This window comes from Grus americana, chromosome 9, assembly GCF_028858705.1.
Source record: "Grus americana isolate bGruAme1 chromosome 9, bGruAme1.mat, whole genome shotgun sequence".
NCBI classification, from domain to species: domain Eukaryota; kingdom Metazoa; phylum Chordata; class Aves; order Gruiformes; family Gruidae; genus Grus; species Grus americana.
Window position 1 is genome coordinate 4,646,825 of NC_072860.1, and position 27,280 is coordinate 4,674,104.

General features: G+C 40.2%; 1 protein-coding gene across 1 annotated transcript in view; it reads right to left on the reverse strand.

Moving 5' to 3' along the window:
* Positions 1 to 250: 250 nt before the first annotated feature.
* AMER3 (APC membrane recruitment protein 3) overlaps positions 251 to 27,280 on the reverse strand; it is a 42,322-nt gene continuing 15,292 nt past the window's right edge. The window contains exon 3 of the mRNA XM_054836016.1: positions 251 to 4,544. The gene's annotated coding sequence lies outside the window, so the exon portion shown is untranslated. The remainder of the gene's footprint in view (positions 4,545 to 27,280) is intronic.

Sequence of the window (27,280 nt, forward strand, 5' to 3'; positions counted from 1 at the left end):
TCTGATTTTCCCAGTGCTGATTGACTGATAAGCCAGTTTCTGCTACAAAGAGGAGAAGAATTAGATAAATAGTGAATTTTGCCTCTTTAAGCCTCAGATATAAGCTGGGGATTTAAAAAAAATAAATAAATTCTTCATAAGCAGTAGGGTTTTTTTTTCTGAGTAATGGATTTGCAGTGTTAGAAAATAGCGATTCGTTAATGTCATGTAAAACAATAAAGTGATGTTGATTAGAGACCAAACATAATATAGAATTCAAGTGACTTTAATATGTAATGTAGAATATGGTAACTAAAATATAATACATAAAGCATATGTACATCAGATATGACATATATGAAAAATAGTTAACAAAATATGTTAAACAGCATATAAATGCATGTATCTTAGTTACATAATAAATCATATATGTACTGAAAATTTTATTAATCTGCTACTCAGATTTGTAAACAGTACCTGCTTCAGATTTCTTCCCTATTCTTGAACCTAACAAGTTTGCACAAACACTCTTTTTAGGTGCATATACACGCTCGTTATGCATCTCTATGCATATGTACCATGCACATACATTGTCCATCCAAGGGTACCACTGGTCTATATCCTTTGCATTAAGTAGAAGCCAGAATATATCACATGGTTCTCTCTTAAATATCCCTCAGCTTACTTGCAACTTTACATCTGCTGCAAAACATTTACAGTATCTTGCCACCAAATGCTCTAATTTATTTAGAACAATGAAATATTGTAAGTGAAGCAAAATATTACTGTAGGACTTGTTGCTAAGTTCACATCAGTTACATTTGTCTGGAATACCTGAATGCCATTTTAACACTTTGCTTTTGGAAGGAACACTTACCTGACAGTTCACGTGGGTCTTATATTTCTTCCTACGTTTTTTCCAGACATTTTTACTAGTATGAGGTTATTTACACTCCAGTTCTGTAAAGTGGTGAGTGCTTTCTCCATTCACAGCAGTAAGTGGGGTTTTATTAAGGGTACTCAGGTACATGATACTTCATATCTGAAGTTTACATCTATGTGCTGGGAATTCCCAAAACACCTCTGAAACTACAGTGAACTGTTCATTAAAAGAAGGAATGGCAAGGATTGATGTCTTTAGCAGAATATAGCTTTTTAAAAATAATTTTTTCAAAATGGGGAAAAAAGTCTTTGGAGGTTGTCTTTAGCACAAAGGTATTGTTGTTCTTTTAATTATTATTCTGATCTTATTCTCTGATCTTCTTCTGATCTATTCTGACACAACTGGTCACTGCTTCCATTCTTGTAAAAACAGAACAGGAAATAGATGAGCAGTTTCATAGAAACTGTTCTGAAATGTTGTAGCCACGAAAGTCTGTGCAAAGTTTTTCGTAATTCATCTTAATTTTCTGTATTATCCATTTAAAAGGGCATCTAACACTAAAGAGGAATGACAGTATGTTAGGCTGAAAGCAGGCTGAAGGGTTTTTTCTCACAGCTACACGATGGTATGAAATTGGATATTCACATGTATGTGTTCATTTCACCAGCATGTCTTCACTTCCTAAGGAGACATTGCTCATGAAATATAACCAGTTTAATCTAAAGATCTTTCTCCAAACTAGTTTACAGCCAGTCCTAGTAAACACCTTATTCAATATGATCTCGAGAAGGTATTCTCTGTTAGTTCTTTAAATGCAGAATGATTAAGCCCTGAAGATTTTTGAGCTTCCCCCAACATTGCACTAGCAGTCATGCAACTCCATGGGGAGAACCAGAATAGACCATCCACAGGCATTTTTTCCGTGGTGTGTAATGCAGATCCACAGTTGTTCTTTTGGCAGCATGGGTTGAACCGAGGACCTTTGAATCTCAGAGTACAGTACACTTACAGCTAAAACTCGATGTGTCCATAACCTCAAGGGCTGCACATGGCTTATAGATCTATGGGCCTCCCCATTGCCCCCAGCAGAAGCGCGTGCATGTGAAACTGCGGCCTATGTGTGTCAGCTCTGGGCCTACATAAGAGGAGTAAAAGCCCATCTTCCCTCTCTGCACTCGTTCCCTGTGGCTTGTATGACAACGGAACCACGATCCAGGCGTTGACAGTGCCACAGAACCCAGCTTTAAAGTCAGTGAGGAGAGCAGAAGTCCTACAGAGGGAAGCTGTTTGCTTCGCTCTGTGGGAAGGGCAGCGACCACAAGAGAGGAGAACCGAATACTTTTAATGTAAGCAGCAGCAGGGACTGGGTAGTTCTGACAGATGAGTAGAACTTAAAAGGGAGAAGAGCAGCAGGAGAAAGAAGACACCAATTTGGGAGATAAAAAACATTAGACAAATAATTTGTTGCTCTGCCTGTAAGGCAAGAGAAATAATAGTCTCCTTTGAAATACTGTCGCCTTTGCAATGTGGCAGCAAAGTGACTTTTCTCCTTCTGTTGCCTTCCTTTTCTTCCATGTTTGTTACTCAACCTGAAATGCAGGGAAGAGGTGTGCAGTATGCTACAGGGTTGAGAAATTCTACCTCTCTGCTCCTTTGAGACTCTGTGCACTCTGTTACAAGAGTGTGCTGGCGAGTGAAGGTAGTGAAGGAAGCTGGTGCAGCAATTGCAAAAGGAAAGGGATCACTTGCATGAGTAACAACTAGTTTTTGTACAGACTCTACTGCTGGAATCTTAAGCCCTATGTCTAGTAGTGTTTGATTAGCCCATATCTAATGTGTCAATTAGTATTTCAGGAAAGAATGCCTGTATGATAAACTGCTTGGCATTTCAGGCTTTTATAGGTTAAATGGCAAATTTTCAGCAGTCTTCAGACATAGTTTTGTGCCATGGAAGAGGGCCTTGGGCACCTATAATCTGTATTTTAAGGAGATACTTGTGGTAAAATGAGTGCATTCTGAAACCTGACTTGTATTGGCAGTCTTGGGGTGTTGGAAGAGAACCTCTCTCTTCTTGGCAATTGTAGGGTAATACTGAAAGTGCATACCATATCTAGGGGACGTGATTTCATCTTATAGCATCATAATCTTGATGCATTATGCTTTTAAAATCTAGTTTCTGCAAAATGCAGAAATCATTGAAATGTTGTGGTTATTCTTGCCATTATAAATGATTCCAGGTAGAAATCATCTTAACTTTAGACATCAGAATTCAGGCATGTAATCTAAGGTATTTGTCTAGGAGTCTTATATTGTCAATAGAGTGTGGAGTATTTCCAGTGAGTCTTTCATCAACCTTTGTAGTTATTTGTCTTCTTTTGTTTACTATAGACAAAGTACAGACAGTTACCTTGATAAATAAAGCTAAATGGGATTAATTCCTCCCCACTTCAGTACGTTCTTCTGCACCAAGGTGTGAGGTCACTGTTGAGTCAGGAAGGAATTATTTTTCCCTTGCTTCAGTCCCCAGCCTCATAGGTCCTTCTTCTACTTACTTCCAAGACAGCAACTCTCAGGACAAAGATACTGTCCCTAAATACTGTCTGCAGCAGGACACTAGATGAGGAGGTTGTTAAGCTCTCTTCAAACATACCATGGCCAGGTGGGACCATTTGATCATCCGGTTCCATCTACAAAGCACAGTTGTGGTTTTTTTAATTTATTCTTAGAGTGTAAGACAGCCAAGACCAGATTCAAACTGGGGTATGAAAATAATGACTGTTCTGTTAAACTGACTCCAAGTTGCCACAAAAAAATGAGAACTGGGTTAACAAGTATCCTACCTAGTACTTCGAGACTGGGTTTTACATTGGAAAAAGAAGACTTTGTGTGAAATCAAGTACAGCTGTTATCACGGATATAAACAGTCTGTTTTCTCTCCTTTAAAACAGAATCAAAGAAGTTATCTTTTTGATGGCAATTTTCAAGTATACCTCTTTATCCTATTCACCATTTCTGCTACATGATAAATACTTGTCTTTGGACGCTATAGGGCTTACTACATTATGCTTCATGATATTTTTATTTGTATGTTTACAAAATAACTTTCCCCAGGAAGTAAATCTTGCCATACTAATGTAATCTGCAGTCTAGAACCTTGTTGCTTTAAGATGGTTAAACAGTTGCCAGAAAATATATACAGCATTTATGTAAAATTCAAGAAAAATTAGTACAACAGAAAGCAATTTTACCTCCTCATAACAACTGCCCAAGTGAATTGCCATTCTGCACATACCTGTGTTTTAAAAATATTTTCATTTTTTTCAGTATTTTCAGTTGTTGTGTGGTACAATGTGACAAATATGCTATCTTTTTTTCTTAAACCTTCTTGTCATGGCATGACTTTTTTTCAAAAATCCTACTGAAGGTTTGTTGTTTTTTTTTAAAAAAGAGTATTAGTTACCACTCATATGCAAACACGGCTTCAGGGGGGTGTAGTTGTCAGGAACACCTAAATATATTAGACAGACTAGCATGGTTTTCTGCTGCAACACCTCTAGTGGGATCTCTAGAGAGAAATCCTTGTTGAGTCTGTCATCAGTATAACATCATGGTACTATGTCATGCTATATTACACATGGGGGGGCAGCATCCATATCTACAAGTGGATTCTTCAGCGTTGCACCTGCAACATAAGAAAAAACATCTTAAGTGTTCACATATTTATTTCTGGTTTTTATTTAACAAAATATTGTTGAAAGAGTGAACAAAGGAAAATAACCTAAACCAGAAATAGAAACTGGCTACCATCAGAGTGCAACCAGGGCCAGATTAGCAATGACATAAGAATTTCCTGTTTTGTTGATTCAAAGTAAATAGTATTTTGGACACAGAATACTGCAATGCTTAGCATCAAAATCCATCTCTTCCTGGAACTCCAATAAATCTCTTAATGGGTTTCAAGGTATCTACTGTCATAACACACATTGAGAATACTCTTACAGAGCAGAGGGTGCAAATTCTGTGAACAGTGTCATTGCCTTGAGTTATGGCACAAGCAATTAGAGGAGTCGTGTCCCCCCCCGAGCCAGATGCCAGCTTTCACTCTTATTTTGTCCCATTTCCAAAGTTCAAATCCCAAGCCCCAATGTAGTTGCCCTGTGCACTTCAAAGCTATGTGTCATGACTCTGTGGAATAGGAAATGTGCCTTCCATGCTGGTGAGGACAAACAATCCTAGAGTAACTTGTCAACTTTGTACCATATGCCATCTGCATCTACCTGCAAGTGTCTTTTTAGCAGGAGTTTTGCCATTAAACTTCTGAATTTTCATGAGATAAGTAAAGCACTCCCCAGAGCCGTCACCACTCCTAAAAATGTGTTTATATTTTTTTCATTATTCTTCCCAGTGATGCAGCTCAGTGATTTCCCAGCCTTTTTGCAGAGGAACCTCACCTTGAATAACTGAAGGTGGAGATCGGCAATCAGTTCTGTTTGGCTTTAGTATGCTCCCACCAACTGCAGCTTTCCCATCGTTCCCCCCACCCAGCCCTCTCAGCCTTTCCTTTCTTTGATGCTCTCCTGTACACTTCCCGTGACATCTCTGTGTCTGCTGCTGGCTCAGACAGCAGAGACACTAAAACTGACCTAATAGATTTGGACAGATCAATCTATTTCTCTCTGGTGTCATTCATGTGTCTTCTTCCAGGCCCGGCAGAGTCCTTTTCCAGAGCTCATCTAAGTGACTTACTTTGTGTCACTTAGGGCAGGCAGAGAAGGGCAGCCTGCCTGATGAACAGGGCAGGACATCTCCATGAGAGGACGTGTTCACCAAAATCACTTCTGTATCAGCAGGAGCTCACTCTTAATGTGTTTGCAGTGCAAGCTCTTGAGTAAAAGACAGTTATTGCCCTCTTACTATATTTACATTTCAGTTTTATAAATGGAAGACACCTCTGTACTCCTTCAATACTTAAGTGGTTATTCTTACTCAGAAACTCATGCTTAGGGTCTTCTGTACACAACCAGCCTGTCAGCTTCCCTAGGCAGCAGCACAAATGGCTCTCCGGTTTGTGCTCACGTTCAAAGCGGCTGGGATAGCTGCGTTCCTGCCCGCTGCCCTGACCCAGGCAGGCTTCCCAAGCAGGGAGGAGGCCCAATCCTTCGAGAATCCCAAAGACAAATACTGCAGTGGTATTTGGCAGGCCAGCACAGGAATTTGTGTTATTCAGAAGCTTACAAGAGTTTATTTTCCTTGATCTGGAGGCTGTTTTTCCACGGGTTAAAAGTGACTGATGAACCAGTTTCCCCCTCTAGCACTGTGCAGAACAGCCTGGAAGCTGCCGGAGAGGGGCCGGTTCCCGGGGCAGCGATGCAGGGTTCCCGCGGGAGGCGGAGCAGCAGGACCGCCGGTAGAGCTCTGACATCTAGCGGCTGCTCTCCGGCTTCCCGACCCGGGGTGCCTTGCCTCTGCTTGTCTCAGGGTCCCTGCTGCAATATTTTTACTATATATATATATATATATATATATGTATCTCCATGGTTGGGCTCTCTGTGACGGGATTGATGAGGTCAGGTCGAGTGCAGTGCGGAATTTATCAGGTAGACACCCAAGTTGTGTTGTTCCTAAGATTTTTTTGCTAACAAGCACAGTTTCTTTGCCATGCCCCAAGTCATTCAGGATGCTTGCCAAAAATGAGAGAGTTTTGGCACCTGAAAATCCCCACGTAAACTGACTGTTGGCAGTCCCTGAAAAAAGCAAAGAGGTTTAGCATGTGCCTGGAAAAATGATACAAAAAGCTGCTAAGTGCAAAAGCTGCCTTCAACTATTTTGGATTGCTGTGACTTCTCTGCTAAGCTCCTAGTCTGTGCCCTGTCTTCAGAGAGGTGTTTCTGTCAGCTTGTAAAGTAATGTGGTCTGCAGATCTCTAAAGCCCCATCTGCTGTGAAAAATCACACCAAAGCCCTGTCAGCTTGGTGAAATAAATGTCATATCCAGTGAGGTAAGTAAAAAACCTCAGGGTGGTGATTTGCTTATTCAAAATACTACATGTCAGCATCGGAATTGGTAACAGAATAGGGAAGTTCTTAATGTGTGTTCCCTGCTCTGGGCCCTGGGACATGCTTCTTGACAGCCCAGAGGACAAGGACAGGAGACAATACAATGGCTTTGGTACCGGTTGTGAGAAATGTTCACCGTGCAGATCTTCCCTGATGATCTGAATTGCTATTAACTCAAAATTCGGCCTGTAATCACTGAAAAATCTGAAAACATCTATGAGCATCTTGAACTTCACAGGAATACAGAAAGGATTTCTTGTGCAGTTCACTCATTTCATGAAGCCCTGTGTTGTCAGCTGCCAAGCACAAGGTGGCACAGCAGAGCAGGAGTACCAATCGGTTGACGAAGGGTTGCAGCAGGGCGGTAGGTCTGGTAGCTAGGTGGCTTCGGGTCCTGGCACTGTGCCTGGCAGTGCAGGAGGGCTCTGCAGCCTGTAATTTCTGAGGTCACCATCCTTACTGCTAAGTCCAGTTCTCTGGTAGAATGTCTGACTTTTTAATATTTCCTAGGCAGTCATTTAATCTGCAGATTCCCTAGAATTTATGGATGAATATCAGCTCGGCCTTTACTGGCATTCTTTAATAAATCAGTTCCTTCTAGCAGTTCCCTTTTTATGATGTAGTTTTCATGACATCCCAGCTGTACCTGAAAATTAAAACTGTGGGGTAGTCTCAGTGATGTCCTGACTCTCAGTTCCTTCCTCCTACAAGTACATTTGAAGATTTTTCTTGTTTCTGGTGTGACTTTTATCAGCTGAATTTCTAAGCCCTGTTGTACATGCTTTGAATTTTTTGGTTATTTTTCTTTTTGCATCATACAGTTTTCTAGAGGTTACCTAAGGAACATACTCTAATCTTTTGTTCACTGCAGCAGAACACTGGCCCTTTAAGGCCAGAAGGGATGTTTTGCAAGATCAGTTGCTGATGTGCCTCAGGAAATCTGTTTAAAAATATTTGATGTAGACTTTGCTAGAGAGAAGAGTGTCTTGGGAGCTATTAATGTCAGAGGTAAGTTAGAATGTAGGGCCACTGATCCCTTAAGGGCCTGGGATGCAGAATCTAGTAGTATGGCATTATAAGGTTTCTCCTCTCATCTGGGACAAAGATATGTCTGTGTTATCAACCTCAGAACTGAGAGTGATTAGATGAGTGAAGTTAATCGTGTATCTGAAGGACGACTGGGCTAATATGGACTTCCCATGGTAGGAGAAAAGCCTGCTGCTTGCAGTTGAAGAGGAACAAGAGGAGGAGATTCTAAATCAGGGAAGTCAGGACTGGAAGCATAACAACGGCATCAGTTAAGAGATCGAGACCCCAATGCTCCACATACACCAAAAAAAAAAAAAAAAAGAAAACTGATGAATTTAAATTAAGTAGACACTGGGAAAGGGAAATTGAGGCAGGCTCTTTGCAGGAGCAGTTTCTACCACGAGGGAATGCCCTGAAGCAATGTTTGTCTAGCCTGGCCATTGAATTGCTGTAACCTTGATGCCAAGGTTATTTAATAGCTCTGCTTTAGCTTTATCACGCAGAGCTAATTGCTCCAGCTCGTTGTGTAGATTAGAAGTTAGGTGGGAATTTTCTGATGGAATGATTTTCAAATAAGGAATACACTACTTTTCAAAAGTTTAAATATTTTTTGTGAAAATTCAGTTTTACTGGGACAAAAAAAATCCTTCCAGGAAAGTAGGAAGAATGCCTTACTGCCTAGAAGATTTGCCAATTAGTAGAACAGAATTGATCATAAGCAGCACACACAAAACAGACAGATAATCTATCATCTCAGTGGTCTGCCATGGAGCTACTCAGAAACTCCCTTTCCATGAAGAATATGGTTTTAAAATACTGCAATCATGAATTGGCCCATTTTTAAAAAAACAAAACATTTTGCAGGAAGGGCTTTCATTTCCCAGTCACCTCAGTTTCTCAGGGCACGTATCATTTCTGAATAGTGCCTTCAGCACACTATTGCACACTAACAAAAAAAAGTACTGTGATTTCTATTCAGAAGCACATTTTGTAGGAAACTCCCAACACTACTGGCAATACTAGGTTGGATTTCAGTCCTGCTGAAGACTGACCACCCACATAGAAAGACTGCAGCTGTACTGGTGCCCCATGAGTTAAGAGGAACTCTGCACATGGGCCAAAGAATCTTGATGTTGTAAATCGGTCCTTTATGTGATATTATATCTCTGAGCACTGTGCATTTTTGCTTGCTTGTAGAACTCAAATTCTCAGCCTGAGTCAGAATGAGCTTTAGACAGGGAAGAAAGCCAGTGCACACTCCCTGCCCTTCTCCATCCTTTATATGCCACTCTGGAGGCCTGAGGAAGCCCAAGCAGTGCTTTCTAGGTAGAGCAGAGGTTCCTCTATAGCTCTAAGGCCAGGACTGCACTACGAATTTTGCCATGATGCAGTTGTGCACAGATCAGCACAGTGGGGCGTGACCTGACAAACAGTAATGTTGCCAGAAGCCACTTGTGTAAAAAAAACAACTTGTCACTCCCAGGGAATCAAGAAGTTACATTCGAAAAACATTTTTTGCTGTTATAAGCTGCATCTGCCTTAGAATGCTCTGCCAGCATAATATACTGCATAATATTATAATACATAATACCTGTGCTGACAACGCACTCAGAGTGCGGACCTAGCCTAAACTGCTAGTCTCTCCTTTCCCCAAGCTACACAACAGAGAAGGCATAGAAAGGGAGAAGAAAAAAAAAAAAAAAAAAAAAGATGACAGAGCTTCTTGAACTATTTCTTGCTGGAAAAGCATCATGATATAGTAGTAATGTGGTCCCTGGTTGTTCTGCAGCTCTGAACAAACTGTTCAGATCAGTTTGCATCTGTCTCCATAATTCAGTGACAAACTGCAAATGTTAGGCAGCCACCCATCCCTGCCTTTCTTAACTGCATCATGTGTAGTTTACCAGAGACCAGTGTTTTTTCTCTACCTTCATCATTACATTCTTTCTTTGAATCTTTTCATGTCTGCAGACTCATTCTAAAAAATTCCAGACCAGAAGATGAATTACCGGAAGTATTTCGTGAGCATGTGAACAAATGGGATTATCACAGTGTGATAAATAACTGATATATTGTATAGAAATTTATCTTCCTTTTTTTTTCTTCTTTTTTATCACAAGTGACTTGAATAACATCCTTCTAAAATATTCTCTCTGAGAGAAATAGTGTCTGAGCTCTGTTGTGTTTTCATAAGTACCCAACTGTCCCTACAAATTAAAATGTCATCACATGCTCAGTGTACTTGATTACGGGGGCAGAGTCAGGCTGTCAGAATTTGTCTGTAATCTCTGATTCCAAACAAAGTTTGCAGTTTTGCTGTCTGCAGCTTGTTCCCATCTTCACTGTCTGCTTCACAGCTCACGTTCAACCTCTGAGTCAAGGTCACAGACAGTCTGAAAATCAATTTTCCATGCCTCCGTTACGCCTTCCTCAACCTTATTTCTTTTCTTATCTCTCTTTATGAAAGAGCTGCCTGCACAGACCTATGTCTGATGCATGGGACAAGTTCACATGTGCAAAATCTTTGCCAAATAGGAAGCCTATAATAAAATAGTCTGCAAATAATCTCTTCTCCTAGCTATCATAAGCCTTTCAGATTATTTATATTGGGTAGTCATTTGAATCTTGTCAGTGCTGCATTGTGCTGCTGTTGATTGAAATGGTAATGAATGCAATACAGTCTCTCAAATTCTTCAGTTTTAAAAAAAGATATCATTTACAGGCAGTTAGTAGCGTTACAATTGCATCTGGCTCATTGATTGCCAAGTACAAGCTGGCTGTGTCTGCAGGGCAGAATCAGTCTGGATTGGAGTGAATCCTGTGTCATCTTTGTGTTGCACATCTGTGGCATATTTGCTGACTTGCTAAAGTTAGGGTCAGCAGACAAGACCCCAGCAATCATTACTTTGTACCAAACTGGTCTAAGTATGTTTGCAATTAATTCTCCTGAGCCAACTCCTTTTCTTTTGCTGGGTAGAGCCCACTATCTTGCAAGTCACTGCAGTGCTCTTTGACTCAAAATTCTCTCTCTGTTCTCCCATCCAGACTGTGTCCACATCTGGTCTATTCTGTGCATAAAATCCTTTTATCCATATGACTAAGGCTCTAATTCACGTTCTGTTCATTTTGCTTCTGAGGTATCAAAATTTCCCTTGTCTCTGGCCTTGATAAGCACAGTCTTGCCTGTTCATATCCACTCAGAATGTTGTTACAAAGACAGTATTTTTCTGCCTGGTTTTACTAACCCAAATACCTGTTGCTTTGCGTATTTTCCCCCATTGCTCTTACTCTATAATATCCCTCATTTGGTGGTTGATCTCCCTTCCAAGGCTTCTGAAGGCCAATCTCTATCCCGTAAGTTGTATCCTAGTCTACCTAGATATTGATTCTTGTTTATGATTAGTCAACAATACCGGTCTGCATTGTCTCCTTGTTACGTTTCCAAAGAAATTTAATGTTTTGTCCTATGGGACTTTTTGTGTTTGGAAGTCCACCAAAAGTATGATAACACTAGATGACACTTATGTTTCTGATGGGCCGTGGTGCTATCTCATTGTTTCCTTGTACTCTACCATCTGTCTGTATTCAGCCGTGGGCGTTTGCTTTGCATTGCCATTTCTAGACAACATTTCTAACTCTTTGGAGTACAGACCCAAAACCTGATCTTTGTTTATGCAGCACTTAACATGAGGGGGGAAGGGTAAAGGGGAAGAAGGAAGTCAGACATCTGGGTCTGGAATGTGTGGGCATGGTAGCAACAGAAATGATTACATGATCTTTATTCCTTGATTTTGCAAAACTGAAATGGAAATTGACTCTTGCCTGAATATTTTCTATGGCCAACTATCCTTGATGCTATAACTTTTGAAATCCTGCTCATTTTCACCTCTTTAGTGTATTTATAGGGCCAATTGTTGTGATATTGTTTTGGTATTATATAGATCTATATAAGTTTTTGCTAAGTTTCACTGGAATGGAAATCTACATGAAGCAGTGATATGACACACAGAGGAACAAGACTAATTTTCCATCTGGAACAATTCCAGATTTAAAATAAATGCTTACACTCTCAGGAACAAATGAATTTCACTTTCTCTTATTGAAGAAGGCCAGACAGCAAGAAATAGAGCTAGAGAGAAATTGTCGAGTGTTACATACCATTTTATTGGCTTCATTTTGAGCCATGATGAAATAAGACAAATCCTTCATTTTTTCTGTCATGAAAAGCGTTGGGTCATGTAGCGTTTTCAAAAAGGTAAAAATAAAATGGAACCATTTCCAGTTCAGAACTTCAGCTAACTTGTTGACCTTTCAGCAGAGGAATGAGATTGACTGGGGCAGCCTCTCATACTGAGGGAGGAATATTTTATTCCAGGAACACATGGGCAGGATCCCATCTCTGAACCAGAACCCCTCCATGTAACAGAGTGGGAAGGCATGCAAAGATAATAGCAGCTCCTCGATGCCAGGCTCACATGCACTGCTTCATGGGAGAGCTCTAGAAGTTCACAGGGCTCTTTAGTGCCAACTCAGAGGAGTTTTCTGTGCCACCCTTGAGAGGAGATGGTGCCTGTCTGAGCTTGGAGGTTGTGGAGCCCTCAGGAAGAGACTTTTTGACATGCTAATCTTTTCTGAAAAAGATAACTGTACTATTAGAGAAAATTACATTCTCAAAGGGGGTTATTAGTAGGTGAAAAAGCCTTGCTAACAGAGTTCTTGTTTTTCTTGCAAGTGCCTGATTCACACTTTGAAGGAAGGTAGACTGAGGAAGCCATCTATACCTCTGGGGCTTTAAAAACTGTTGTGGTGTTTAAAGAGCAGTTCTCTAAAAATGTCTCTCTGGAAGTAAAGCTAAAGAGACCAGGTAGACTCATTAGATCTGGTCCAGGCAGTCCAAGTTTGAAGTTTAGTGGCAGGTATCGAAATTATTACAGTACCATCCAAACCAGTGAAAATTTGGCTATAAGGGAAACACTGCTGACATCAGAACCTTGACCTTTATCTACGATGCTCTGGAGAGAGCACCTGTCCCAGCGACTGGATTTGGCTGAATTAGGACACATACTGTATCACACCATCAGACAAAGCTGGCTGAAGTGTGTTCGGTGCTTTGCTGAGACTGCCAAGAGCTCCAGGTTCTTTACCATCCAGGGCTGGCAGGGCAGCCTTGGCAGTTGGACTTTATCTTTCTGGTCTTCTGCAAAGTCAGGCATTGAGGACCCTACCATGCAGTTTTCCTTTATAGTCCTGCCAGTCTAATTTGTTTTGTTGGCAATAAGAATATTTTCTTTAGTTGACCTTTCCACACCTGGTAACTGTGTTTCTAACCACAATTCACACATTTGACCTCCTAACAAAGAGCCTAAACATTAAAAATGTATGAGGCCCTGGTGAGGGGGACAGCTGAATGGCTGCATTAGCACTGAAGCTGAATTATTGATAGAAAGAGTGATTTTTACTTTCCTTTTAGCTATTGAATAATAGATTAAAAGCTGCACAATAAGATTATTTTCATTATTCACATAAATGACTTGTTCAGTTAAAAGGAGTGAGGAGAACAAATGAAAAGTGCCCTGGGGTGGCAAATATATTAGACTTAAAATTTTTATGTTCTAGAGTATTTATTAATTTTGGACACATTTTTCAATAAATGTTTTGATTTAACAGAAGTAATAAGGAAGGTTTTGTATAATTTAGGAGATAGGAGTATACTTTGTTTTCTCTGAATGTATACTATCAGTGAAATTTGTCAATACAGAATAACTAATGTGTTCTGTATCAGCTGGTGCCCATGCTAACCCAAATAAAAAACGTTATTTAACAGTTGAAGTTACCAGACTGACTAATATCTGGTCTTTACACTTATTATGTTATCGAATCCCTCTGCCTTCCTATGTGTGGTGTGCCACACTGAGATGTCACCATCTGTGTAGCCTTAGAGAAATAATGTTTGTTTGATTTTGCTCTTCCTATTTTGTTTAGTTGCAGTAAAAATAACGCCTATTAAATCTTTCCAGGGATTAATAATCTGTTTGGCTTTCTACACTGCCTTTGGCTATCAGATCTTCTGGCTAGTTATTAATGTACCCAGTGAGAATACTGTTGCAGATCTCTGTTAATCAATCAACAGCAGTCTTACCGAAGGTATTAGATGTCATGGTTGCCCTGAATTTTGAATAGGCAGTTGCCTTTGCATTTCCATTTGTGCTACTCTCCTGCAGGGTTGGATGATGTTGACTTTGAACTGGACAGTTCCTTTTCTATCAGCTTTGAAATTTTTTCAGCACAGACTCAGCAAGTATCTGATAGGCTGACTGGGCAGCTTTCTACTTATATCCCTTTGGCAACAATTTGAAAAAGATGAAGAAAGAGCAAGTTTTGTTTAACTGAAATTATTCAAATTAATTCATTACAGCCTCTATGGAAAAGCAGGACTTCCAAAACAGTGCATTTCCATTCTTCTGTTGGTATTTTCTTAGCCAAAGAACCAAAAGTAACACAGCTATCAGTATTGCTTCATATAAGTATCTCAAAATGTTATGTTTTAGTCAGTAGGCTGCTGAGCAACTATCCAAGGGTGAAATAGAGATATGTACCACTGACCTACTTAGTGTTGAAAGTCTCCATATTCCATTATTGATGAGCTGATCTACTTAATGCCCTCCTTGTTGCCTGCAGTTAGTTCAATGGCAGGATGATTTTAACTGTTCCTTCATTTCTGGGCTAATGTAATTAGAATTTCCCTGGTTTATAGTCTCATATTCCGACCCAATGGAATATGTACAGCTGAAATATATAGGCTGAGTCAGAATTTTTGATATGTTTTTAAAATGTAAATTTAGGCATACAAGACTGTAAATGCAGACCATGTCTGATAAGGTCTATAAGGAAAAGCACTAAAGTCTTGTGCTTTGAACTTGTAGTTTAGAACTGATCCATTTTGGTTGGGTGTTTTTTAAAAGACAGTTTCTGCAGGATTCTAAAGTATTGGCTTTGTATTTTTGTTTTTTATATTGTTAGACAAACTCCAGCAATAGATCATGCTTTTTCTTTAATAAAGAAGCTCAATTGCCTCTGACAGGCTAAAAAAGCAAATGTTGATCGCAGTAAAACTAAGATTTTATTCTAAAAACTTCATTTTTTTAGTGTATTTTTAAAAGATCTATTTTTCAAACTCGCTTTTAGGTTCAGTATATGTCATGCAGGTAACTAGAGAGATGAATATAGAGTTACATCTTAACTAGTATAAGTGACTCTGTTCACATTACTGAAGGAGGTAATTTTAATTTTGGAAGCTAACTTCTTTTTTTAACTGTCGGGGCTGGGAATCTGATAAATGTAGCTGTCAGAGGGGAGAAGGAAGTCTTCCTGTGCTATGTTTAACAGTGTTCATGACGTAACAACAGCAATTGGTCTGGACTGTAGTAAGTTCTTTAAATTTTACGACCCTGTTATTTAGAACTGACTGTATGGCTGCATGGGTTTAACTTAATAGCAGCCTCTTAGAAAAAAACAGGAAGGAAAACCAGTGAGTCAGTTTAGGACATGCCTTGGTAAACACCTCAGGGGAGGCAGAGGGCAAATGCCCAAATTATTTCCTTTGGGCTTCGTAACTTCTAGGTTCCTGCCAGGTTGAATAACTTGCATTGCCAGTGATGGGGTATAACAGATCATAAGGGCTGTGAGCTGTGGAGCAGCTTTTATGTTGAGATGAGCTCATTTCCCTTCAACAGGAAGGGAAATGAGTGTCTCCTACAGACTCCTGTAGAGTGCTGAAGAAGTTAAGCCATCATTGGCTTTTCTGCTAGGTGAAAACCTCATCTTAAATTAGATATTCTGCAAACCCTTCTGAGGTTTAATATACTTCTTTTCAGACACTACGCTCTTTTTCTAACACTAAATGTTAAACACACCATCTTTGTGTGAAGACTGGCAGGTCTTTCTGTTAACAGTTATGACCAGGAGCCTGGTAGAGTGAGCCACAGATGTTGAATCCAGGCAGATCTGCTTAGATAATGATGGAAAACATGCAAGGTACTACTAGTGTTACTGGACCTGCTCTAAAAGCAGGCTCAACCCAGAGATAAATGAAAAGATGGAAGCACAAGAGCAGCTGAGTTTTCTGCAGTAACACTCGAGCTGAGCCCTGCACTGCACTGAATGGAGAAGACAGTATTTCTTTGTCATCTTTCCATTCCTCTGTTTCAGTCATTGATGTAGGCTGCTCTGATGCTCTCTTGTTTCAGATCCTATAGAGTTGCTCTGCAAACTGGAAATAGGCCAATATGAATGTGCGACCCAGAACTGTTGCCGAATTTTGATAACGTTGTTGAATGCTTTTTCTTAGCCATCCAAGTATTCCCTTTCCACACAGGCAGTCTTTGGAGAGAGGATCTGCTGGATTTACCGTCCTTAATCAAACCTAAGAATCTATGCTGTGATCTACCATGATCTTAACCTACCATTACAGTTGCTCACCCAGCACTTTGTCAGAAAATGTTGAATTGCTGACCTGTTTTCATCTCATAACCACAGCACACACTGTTTTGTTGCCCTTCCCCCCATGTCAAAAAATTAGGACACGGTCTATTGTAAACTTGCATGTCCATTAAACGATGTGAATGTAGAATGGGTCAGAGTATCTGGGAAATTAAATCCAAGGGTGCCCAAATGCAACACGACCAGCTGAACATGGCATTCTTCTTGCTCCTTTCCTTCTGGGGAATGGAAACTCTATTTGATAAAGGCAGATGACTAACACAGTTAAAATTTCTGTTTAGTAAGCATTTGTGTTCTTGCAGATGAATCAGTTAAAAGGCCACTACATTGTAACAGCAGATCTGCACAGTATGTGGACATCCTGCTCTATTGTAAAGATAAAAAGTGCCTACTTAGACATCACAACTGAATAATTTATTGTGTTTTCAAGCTTCCATTTGCATCCCCTCCAGAAAGTCGCTTACAAGGTTAGAAGGACACAGTGAGCAGAGTTAAGTTTTCTATATTTTATGGCTAAAATTTCTAAAAAAAAGTTAGAGAAGAAAGAAGAGAAAGTGGTATCGTATAACACCTAGTTCCACTAGTACTGCTATGCTTTCATGACCTGAAGAAAGAGATTAAGATACTTGTCTAAGTAAGTTGTGTACGTTTCAAGGAGAATAGTTAATATTTCTGTTGTATACATGTTTGTGTATTACTTTGGAAAGATGTCTATTAGGAATGTGAACATGATCCTTGAATGGTACACTGTAGGTGAAAAGGGGACAACGATTCATTATTTCACAGAATACAGGGAGTAACAGGCTCCCGAATATTGGTTAGGCAATAGATGTAAAGTACATTTTTTTCCCCATACAACACAAAATTAAACTGTAGAATTCATTAGCACAGAATGTCATAGAGGCCTAAAGTATGTATTGGTTCAAAATGAGATTAAATAGTTAATGGAAGATAGGTCTGTTTATTAAACACAATGGCACGAATATTGTTTGCCCTTAACTTAGATAGCTTAATACCACTGATTGCCCTATTTTGATTCTCTTCCATAAGCATTCACTCCTGGTCACTGCTTTCATCTGCTCCAATATGGATGTTTTGGATATTCACATAAATGCAACTGTTTAGTGTCAAAGATATTAACAAAAGTATCCATCCTAAAAATCTGTCCGTTTGTCATAACTGTCAGTGTATCATAACCATCTCTGTTTCTCTTCCTCTCTCATTTATGAGAACAGAATTCCTCAGAAAGACTCTAGAATTATGGAAGCTGTAAGTTCAGCCTTGTGAAATACTGTGAAGAAAGTCCAGAATATTGTAATTTCTGTTAATTTTTTTTGTTACAAATCGAGTCTAAGCCTTCATGCCTTGCTATCCTGTAAAACCCTTTGAAGTGAACCTCATTGATACCATGGATGAGATAAGCAGAGTTTCCAAATTTGAAATTTTGATAAAAACACAAAGATTTTGTGAATGTTTTCAGTCTGCTCCCATGGCATAAAACCCACAAGACTTCCAGAAATCAGTGAGGGACATCATTCAGTGAGCTTTATACTCTTGGGTATTTATGTTCATGGGAATGTTGTTAATAAATACTACCAAGTTATAAATTAATTCAGAGTTGACACTTTGGAAGGTATTTGATAGTAGTGTACAAACCAGAAGAAAATCAGTCCTACCAGTGATCCCTTCCCATCTTAAGAGACTGTGTTTGAAGAAAGGCCTGAGCCCTTTAAGCAAAATCAGATCTGTTGTTAGTCAGCATTGGTTGGTTTATGCTTTTCCCTAACATTGGATTGATCTTTGGCATTGTTCAGTAGAAGGGAGTTTAGCCCGTTACCAGTAACAACTTTAAATGTGGAAACCTGCATGAAGAGAGATCAAACAGTGGTCACAGGAAAACGGAACTGAGTTTTCTTGAAGAAGCAGATGCAACACCACTGCCTGCTAAATAAGCCACTTGAGAAATCTCTAGTTTTCAGTTAAAGTTGGGGAAATTACTAGTTTTGCCCATTCATGGAAGGGAAATTTGAAAGCATACCTGACAAATTGTTGAAGTGTTCTAATAACAAGACTTTACCTATTATCTTCCCAATACTGTAATATGGGAACTGCACAGGTGGAAAAGTGAAGAAAAAAAATTAAAGTTACAGCAATGAACTTTTCTGATTTTTTGGATGAATGAACATATTTTTATTCTCACTGAGATGGATTTTTCAAGTACGCCCCAAAACCACAAAGAAATATACTGTGTGTCAATTAATAACTTAGTAGAAATTTTTTCAATTGATTATGCTGCTTTGGATATTTATGTTACTGTAGACTTGTGTCTAAGGAACTAAGTAACTAGTTCCTGTAAAAAGTCAGGAATCTCCTGTCTGAAAGCATAGTAAACAAGGTTTTCAATGCTCATGTCGATCAACTTGATAATAGTCAGGCCCTTAGTCAACTTAAGGATTTTCTTCCTGGGTACTAGAGAAAGCTCTCTTTATGGTAGGATTTTTTTTTCCACTACGAAGTGGTTTGTATTGGGCCATTATTTATCGTTGTATTGCGCTCACTTTACATTTTTATGCCTTTAATAATAACACTAAGTGGACTGCTGTGTGATACAATGAGCAATAACTTGCCATTAGGGGAAGTTTATTGATTTATATTCTGTGGATGATTGCCGTATGACGTTCTTATTAGGTAACAGAATACTTTCTATAGATTTCCTGAGCTGATTAAATAAAATGAGGACTGAGACAACATCACAATGCCTGCAGGTCAGGTTAAGGGTGAGGTGCGCTCTCTGCTTTGAAGCAAAGAGACATGTAGGTAAGAGGAGTGCAGATGCACCAGTAGCAGCAGAAGAGGGTCAGGAAGTCCCTTCCTGGAAGACCTTCCTGAAGTCTTGTGGCTTTGTGTCCAAACAACATACCAGAAAAGGCAGAGGGAGGTAGATAAGGAGCCGTTCTCTCTGCAACCCCTTTCATGGGTGCAGCACATAAAGTTAATGCTGCTTCTAGCAATGTTACCTTCAGGCCTGCATCTCTTCCCCTCCTGCAGAAAGGAATCAGTGCTAAGAAAGGTGAAAGGCAGCAGAAGCAGGGCAGTAGCACAGGATTGTGAAGAGGTTGAGTCTGATGATTAGAAGTAAGAAAATTTGGCACCACATCCTAATGGCGAGTGCTCAGGGTCTACAGTTGCCAAAAGGCAGTTTTCTTTAAAAAGTCTGAGTTCTGGGTTTGGTGAACTGATTTGTTACAGACCAATGGGGAAGCCAGTCTAAAACATATTTAGGAATCCTGTCTTTTTTTTTTTTCCCCTGAGCAATAGTTTGATGCCACAGAGTTGCAAATAAACTCATCTATTCTAAATATATACTGTCCCAATTTCTGTTAATTTAAAATACCTTTTTTATAGCATTTTTCAAAAGCTTCATGAGTAATTAAAAGAAATAATAAAAGAAGGTCAGTGGTAGTTTACTAAGCCACTAATTCTTGTAACTCAACATTAGGAGGTGGCAGTTCATTGCTAACAATGCTACTGTTGTCTGAGTCCTTCTAGGCAAAGAACCAGAAAACATTTCCAAGCTAATTGGAAGCTACATGAAGCATTCATTCTTTTAACACATGTAGCATCCCATCAGAAATCACAGTGACTAACACTACATTTATTAATAGAACCGGCCTCAATTCAGCTGATTTGAGCACTGCGACTCTTGGGCCAAAGTCCGTGCCCACTTTGTCCCACAGACACGCTAGCATGAGGAAACTATGAGATGGCTGGGCAGTGAAGCAGATCGTGAATAGGGGATGTGAAAGGATCGTGCATGGCCTGTGCACTGTAGAGAACAGCGCTTTTCAGCAAATCACTGCATGGAGTCAGAGGTGACCAGTGGATTTGCAATTACAGTTAATGCTCCATGATCCGTGGGCAGTTACTCAGACTGTGGATCAAGCAGACTGCACACAGGACTAGCTAAGGTGCCTCACAGTGTAAATGCGTGGGAACATGCTGTGTCTAATGTTGTGCTCTCCGAGAATGTAGGTTTGTCTAGGTTTCTTAGGTGCTGTAACAGGCCAGGCCAGATGGAAGCTGTTCCACGCAAAAAACTTTTGGTCCTACTGCAGTGCCCTCCGGAGAGCCCATGTTATCTATGTTTTTTCCACTATCCACGTCTTCCCAGCCCACAGAAAAGCCCAAGTAATGGAGAGCTGTCAGCACTTGAAGAAACCTATGCCTCATAGGAACACAGAAACAGATGGTGTGTTGACTGGGGAGGACAAGCTGTCTTGCACGCTGCCTGTGTATCCTGGGCGTGTGCAGGAAAGAGGTATGTGACCCTGAGAAGTATAACAAAAGCAGTGCCTACAGGCTAGCTAAATTGTGCTGCTTTGGTTGTTGCCAGCTTTCCACTTGTAGGCTTCCCAGATACTAGTACTTCAAAAAAAATTTCGTTGCCCTTTTTTAAGATTATACAGGTTGCAACATCCCTTTAACTTCCTTCCTCAGTGTCAGCTCAGCTACAGTAACAGTAGCTCAGTGCAGGTCTGGCTACCACCTCCATTTTGGAATCGTATCAGTGGCTTCCTGAATTGCCAGAAGGGCCGTCTGGTATACAACATTAATCCTGCCCAAGCCAAGTGGTGCTGGCTCGCAGGGGACTGTGTTCCTGCCTTTGCTGATTGCTCATTGCTGGCTTGCTTGGTTCTCAGTACAGGTGAAGAGTAACCCAGCTGCTCGGTTATGATTGTCTCCTGCCCTTATCCCGCAGGACTTTTCTGGGTGGCAGTAGTAAACTATGTAGTTTTAGAGAGCATTCCTACAAGAGACTGGTTGTACCTTGCAAGAATTTATCTCTAATGCTGAAAATACATAACCAGGGTAAATGTAATGATTTATTATTCACCGTTGACTTCTAGCATAAAGATTTTTATGTTTGCTAGGTGAAAAATCATAATTATGGTCTATATCCAGCCAGCTGATTTATGCACATTCTTTTGAATTGCCTCATTTTCCATTCCTTTTGGTAGATGGAATAAGGTAAGGTATAAGGTATAACATTAGATAAAGAAATGGAGAAACTGGTTGGGGGTTTTTTGTTGGTTTTTTTGTTTGTTTGTTTGTTTGTTTGGGTTTTTTTGCCAGCACTGTCTGACAGTTGGAAGTTCAATCATCTGTCTGTAGAGAAGCCAAAATACAGCTGAGGTCACTCTGCTACTCAGGATTAGGCCAATAATAGTTAGCATCCAATAATAGTTACTGCCATTATAGACTTTTTCATTTTTTCTTTAGCGAATAAAAGAAGGTAGCGTTCCTTCTGACACAGGTCACATTTCAGCTCAGGGAAGAATCCTGCCCTGCTGACCTGGGGCGATAGAACACAGCTCAGTGCAGCATGGTTCACGTGAGCATACAAATGATGGGGATTAGTGAAATTGATTTCTGAGGAAATCCCATAGGTATTAAGAGCAGTATCCTAACAGTTTAAATCAATCAAAATTCCTAATGGTATTTACTGGTTGTTAGGCTGAAAATGAACTACAGGATTTGGCCTTGCAATAATACATGTTCCCTAAACCACAATTAAGGCGTGGACCGGAACAGCAGAATGGGAACAGTGTTACGGTAGGCAATGGTGACTGAAGAGGGGTAGAACCAAGCTAGAAAGAAGCAGCTTTTATTGGAAGGTGACTAGAAAGGTGGAACCTTCCTTTTCTTATCATGAAATCTAGAATTTTTGGAGGGCTCAGAAGTACACTGCAGAGCAGCAGTTTGCAGTGTGGGGTTCTGGGGTTACTACTGGTCTATAAAACATTAGAGTGTGGCTAGTAAAACAATTGACAAAATAAAGAGGAAAACATACATTTTTTCAAGAAAACAAATAAAAAGTAGGAAAATGGAAGTAAAGTATGAACAATCAATATTTAAACTAAATTTTCTTCAGTTAAATGAAAGTTGTCTGGTCTCTGGACTTCTTTTAAAAGCCCACTTCATCTTTGGGGTGTTTTTTTTAATATTTCAAAGACTAAATGGCCCTTTAATTAAGTAAGTTTAAAACACGCTGCAATAGAGACTAGTCTTATTTGGGAAACAATAAGCTGCCCCACCATTTTATGTTTGTATAGTTTGATGGTGATTTGATTGAACCACTGTGGGTAAAGGGCATTACAATTTCTATTTCTGATGGGTATGCTATCTTTAATAATATGAAATGTGTAAGGTTCAGAGGTCAAGGGAGCAATAGAGAGAATTCTTCCTTTTAAGTGTCTGTACATATGTTTATCTCTATAAAATCTCATAACAAAGCCTTCATGTTTCTATCATTTGCATCAATCGGCAATAAATGTCATTTTTAAATTAACCTCATCCATTCTTGATTTGTGTTTCAAGGATTGAACTCAATCATATGGTGTAGCTGTCATCTCCTTTAATAAACGCTGAAGGGAAAACTAACATACCTTTCTCTAACAGAAAAATTCTTTATTGGTTTTATTACGTGATTTTTAAATAAAACAGCTTTTGAATTGTTAAAAAAAGCTAAGGGCATTTTTAAATTTGCAAGTATGGTTCATTAGGTGTTCTGAAATTTTACAGATTATAGTTGAAGAGTACTTTTGAGAGCTGAGATGATTTAAGCACTGTGGTGTTATTGATTGAAGCTTTAGAAATCTAGCCAAAAAAGCCTTAAATTGCAACCCTGCTGTTTCCTAGCATCTTTTTTCTATCTCAGTAGCAAACTTCCAGATACCTAATCCCTCTTGCAAACTAACCTAACCAACCTTGCCCTGATCAGATAGATTCACTCTAAAAACATTCAGTTGTTATTTGGGAAGCTGTAAACTTGGGGTTTTTGCAAGATGTATTTGGTAGGTGGTTAGACCACCATCTTAATTATGAACGGGTTTCAGGGAGTTGGTTGCTATAGCAACCGTCTACTTAGTGCTTTTTTGAGAGCAAAATCCAACTTGCCTGTATGTTCGAGGGAAAACAGAATGGATAAGGAAAGGAGATTGAGCTTGCATTTCTCCGAGAGCCACAAATTGCAGCATCCTCTATTTAAAGTACGCAAATGGGAGAGCTGCTCCTTTTCCTCAGTGTTTTTCCTGCTGCTGACAAGCCTCATTTGATGTTTGTGTAAAATACAACCTTCCCTTATTTCAGAAATGCAACTGCGTCAGGGTTAATTAAGGCTAACACTCAATCGAATATTTCCTAAAAGCGCAGCTGAAAACAGAGGGCACAATCTCTCTTGAAAAGCTGGAGCTGTGAAAATTTCTGATGCAGTGTTTTGCCTAGTGTCTCCTGCTGTAACTCCGGCTCCCTCCCTCTCCTTGTTGAAATCAGATAGAATTTGTTTTGCCATTGATTTCTCTGCAAACATCTCCCTGGTTGTGTATCACAGCACAGAAGCCACTTGGCTTGATTTTTTTCCCCTCTCTTGGCTGTGAGATGGAAAAACATAACAAAGGGAGTTTGGGGGGGACAAAAATCCTTAATCTTGCCTAATCTGAGTTTGTGATTCTCGCATCTCTGTGCCCTTCAGTCACAGTCTACACCTCCATTAATGTGAGCAAAGCACAGAACCCAAGGCTCAGTCCTGTGGCTGCTGTTGGAGTTAAACAGAGCTTTTGTGGGCATGGCACTGTGGGTGCTGTGCAAGCCTGTCTGCTCTCACAGAGTGCTGAGCACTCGATTTTCATTTTGTGCATAATCATTTACAACATGCTGCAGGTTGGGATTCTGTAGAGTCAGCACATTTCCTTTGCAGAATGAAACAGAGAAGAGAAGAGCCCGTGATAGCAAAAGGCCAGATCTAAATTATGGCTTTGCTTCCTTTGTGTGAAATTCCTTTCCCAGCTGTTCTTCACTGCTTCAGACTCAGACAGTGAGGTGGGGATGCAGAGTCTGGGGAGGAGGCTGCCTGCCTGAAGAGGGGTTTCCAGGTTCTTGAGAGTGAGGAGAATTGTCTGGGAGGGGGAATGAGCTGCGAGGAGGTGTCAGGTTGGCAGGCATGTGAGAAAGGGAAAGGGCTTTTGAAGTAGATTTGGTCGCCAAGAGGGAGCAGAAGGAATGTACAGCATGTGAGAAGAAAGAGTTGAGTCTGTTTGGGGCAAGTTAGAGGGAAAGTTGTCATGAAGGTAAAAACCCATAGATTTGGAAAGGAAAATATTACAGTTAGAGAAGGCTAGTAAAGAGGAGATGGGGCAGTGCAGTCTGCTTTTTCCTACCTTGTTCTCTGTTGTGAAATGAGAATTGTTCAGTCAGAAATAAGGACAAAGAGGACCTTCTTTGGTCTTGGATCTCCAGTAACCTTCTCTATATCTTGACCTGCTGACTGACAGTTTCCCCTTGGATGATATACTCACCTCAAAGTAGAGGATAGCTGATTATGGAGAGAAACTTGCTGGCTGCAATGTCATGGTATCATTAGCACAGTTGTAATCACTGGCTGCCACTATCATCAAGTGCCACAAGATCTTTTAAGCTTTACCTGAATGGGCCTGCCACAGTGCATGTAGAGGGAGCCTTAGATTTAATGCCTTACTCCATAGGAAAAATCTAACGTACAGTACCTTTTTGCTTCTCTCTCTCCTGAGCTGTATTGCTGTCCAAGAACTGCAAACATCTTTCACACCTTCAAATGTTGTAAATGAGATGCGGTCCCCATCACTTGAATGGCAGAAGAAAGTCACCACACCAGATGTATACAGTCTAGCCTTTCTTGAAGAACTGACAATGAGAGTTTGCTTAAAACACAACAGCCTTCCATAAGACCTGATGAGGAACTGTGTTCATTTTGGACATTTCCTCAAAAGAGTACAGGCTCCTGGTGCTATTGACAACAGTGCTTCATGCCTTTCACTGGGATGGTCTATTTTTTTGCTCTCACTTTAGCCAAATTTAAAATATTTTGGTTTGGGTTTGGTGGATTGTTTTTGTTGTTTGGTTTGTTGGGGTTGGTTTGTTTGGTTTGGGTTGGGTTTTTTTGAGAAAAATGCATAAAATCTACTGGTGCTGAGGATTTCTGTGCTTTCTATCTCCCTGGACTATCAGTCTTTGTTTGCACAGAGACCCCAGACTTACATACTGAAGCATGGCCTCTGCCCTGAATGTACAATCACAACAGTGTCCGTAATCTCCCAAGTGTTCCCAGGCCACATAATGGACAGTGCCTGTTTTGGGGACTAATAGATGTTAGAAAAGGAGGACGTTCAAAAGGAATATTTTGGAAGTTTTACAAAGCAAAATTGATACATACAGCACAATAGATGAGATTTTAAGAGGTGCCTGAAAGACATACATAAAGCAAACTAAAGGTACTAAAGGTACGTAACACAAATCAGAAGGCTTTGAAGTTCATATGCTTAAGTGAGTTTGGAAAAGGGAGCGCTAAACCCTGACACCCAGGAGGAGCCACTGTCTAGCTCAGAGAGCGCTGGCTGCCAGAAGATGGGAGGTTGGTTAATTCAGGTTTCAGAATTCTCCCTTTGCCCTGTTTCTGACACTCCTTTTCCAAGCACCTGCTGCAGCCCATTGGAAGAGGTAGGATGCACTGTTGTTTGGAGACTCTGGTTCTGCCCCTCTCTGCATGTTCTGATGGGGGGAACAGAACTAGAGATTTTACACGTGAGGTCCAAAAAGCTGAGGTTACCAGGCTCTTCCTCCTATTCTTTTTTACTTGCTGGCTGGTGAGTATAAATGCCATCATATTTGTACAGAGCATTCTCGAGCTGAGGATCTGCTTTGCATTCAGTGTCTCCATGACTCTGCTCCATCCAGAGAGGGCAAGATTCTGTCCTTTTTGAATGAAGACGATACTAGTCTCTCGCTTCCCCCTTCTTCCCACCCTTATGCTTTCCTGTCCATCACAGCAACACAGAAATGAAGCAAGTTATCTTTAGAATGGTAACAAATGATTCATCCCTTCATTTAAACAAATGGGGTGTTATTTGGCCCAATCTCATGGAGATAACTGTAAGGTCTTCTATAGTCAAGCTTCTATAGCCAAAACCTGACTTGTATTTTTGCAGTTAAGTGTCAGGCAAGACACTAACCCTCTGAATAAACAGTTAATTTGTCTGCATTCTGCCTTGACTTCTCCCCATTTCTCACACAAAGGCACTGTGTTTGTTTCATATGTCCTGGCCCTCAGCCCATGCTGCTGTCCACAGAAACTGTTTTCCTTTTCCTTTTTTTCTTCCGTTGCCACCCCCCTGAAAATCTCAAATTCAAGGCTGAAGGAGACTGGGAGCCAACCTCTGCTCTCAGGGTTAAATCTGGGAATCGTTCCCCTGGCTTCAAATTTATGCTGGTGCAATGAAGATGAGAATTTAGCTTTCTGTTCTGTTGTCAACAGGGGAAAAATAGAGTCCCTATAAGACCGTCTCCATGGAAACCATCCTACTGCAATCGCGGATAAAGCAGCAAATCAATTTCTTCAGTTTTAAAATGAAACACATTTAACAACACTGTAGTGCATCTGTGCTGATAACTGTTGAAAAAACCCTTCTCTAGCAAATAAGCTGGCAAGAACATTTCTTCCTCCTGATAGAATTCTGATTTTGGGTAGAGTAAGCATTGATGACAAAGTCCCATGAAGACAGTACAGTGAGACAGAGCCAAGTCCAGAAGCAACAGTGTTTAATGAAGGAGAAAATTGTTTAATTTAGCATTTAGCCCAAGTATCTGGGCACATGGTGACTAACACTCAAATGTATTAGCAGAGGCAGTGGCCTGTCACCTCTGTCTCCCTGCTCTTTGCTTCTGTGCTACCATATGTGACAAACAGCACATTTGTACTTTGTGATGCGTTTGTCTGAACAGGAGCGTGTCTGTATGTGCTTGT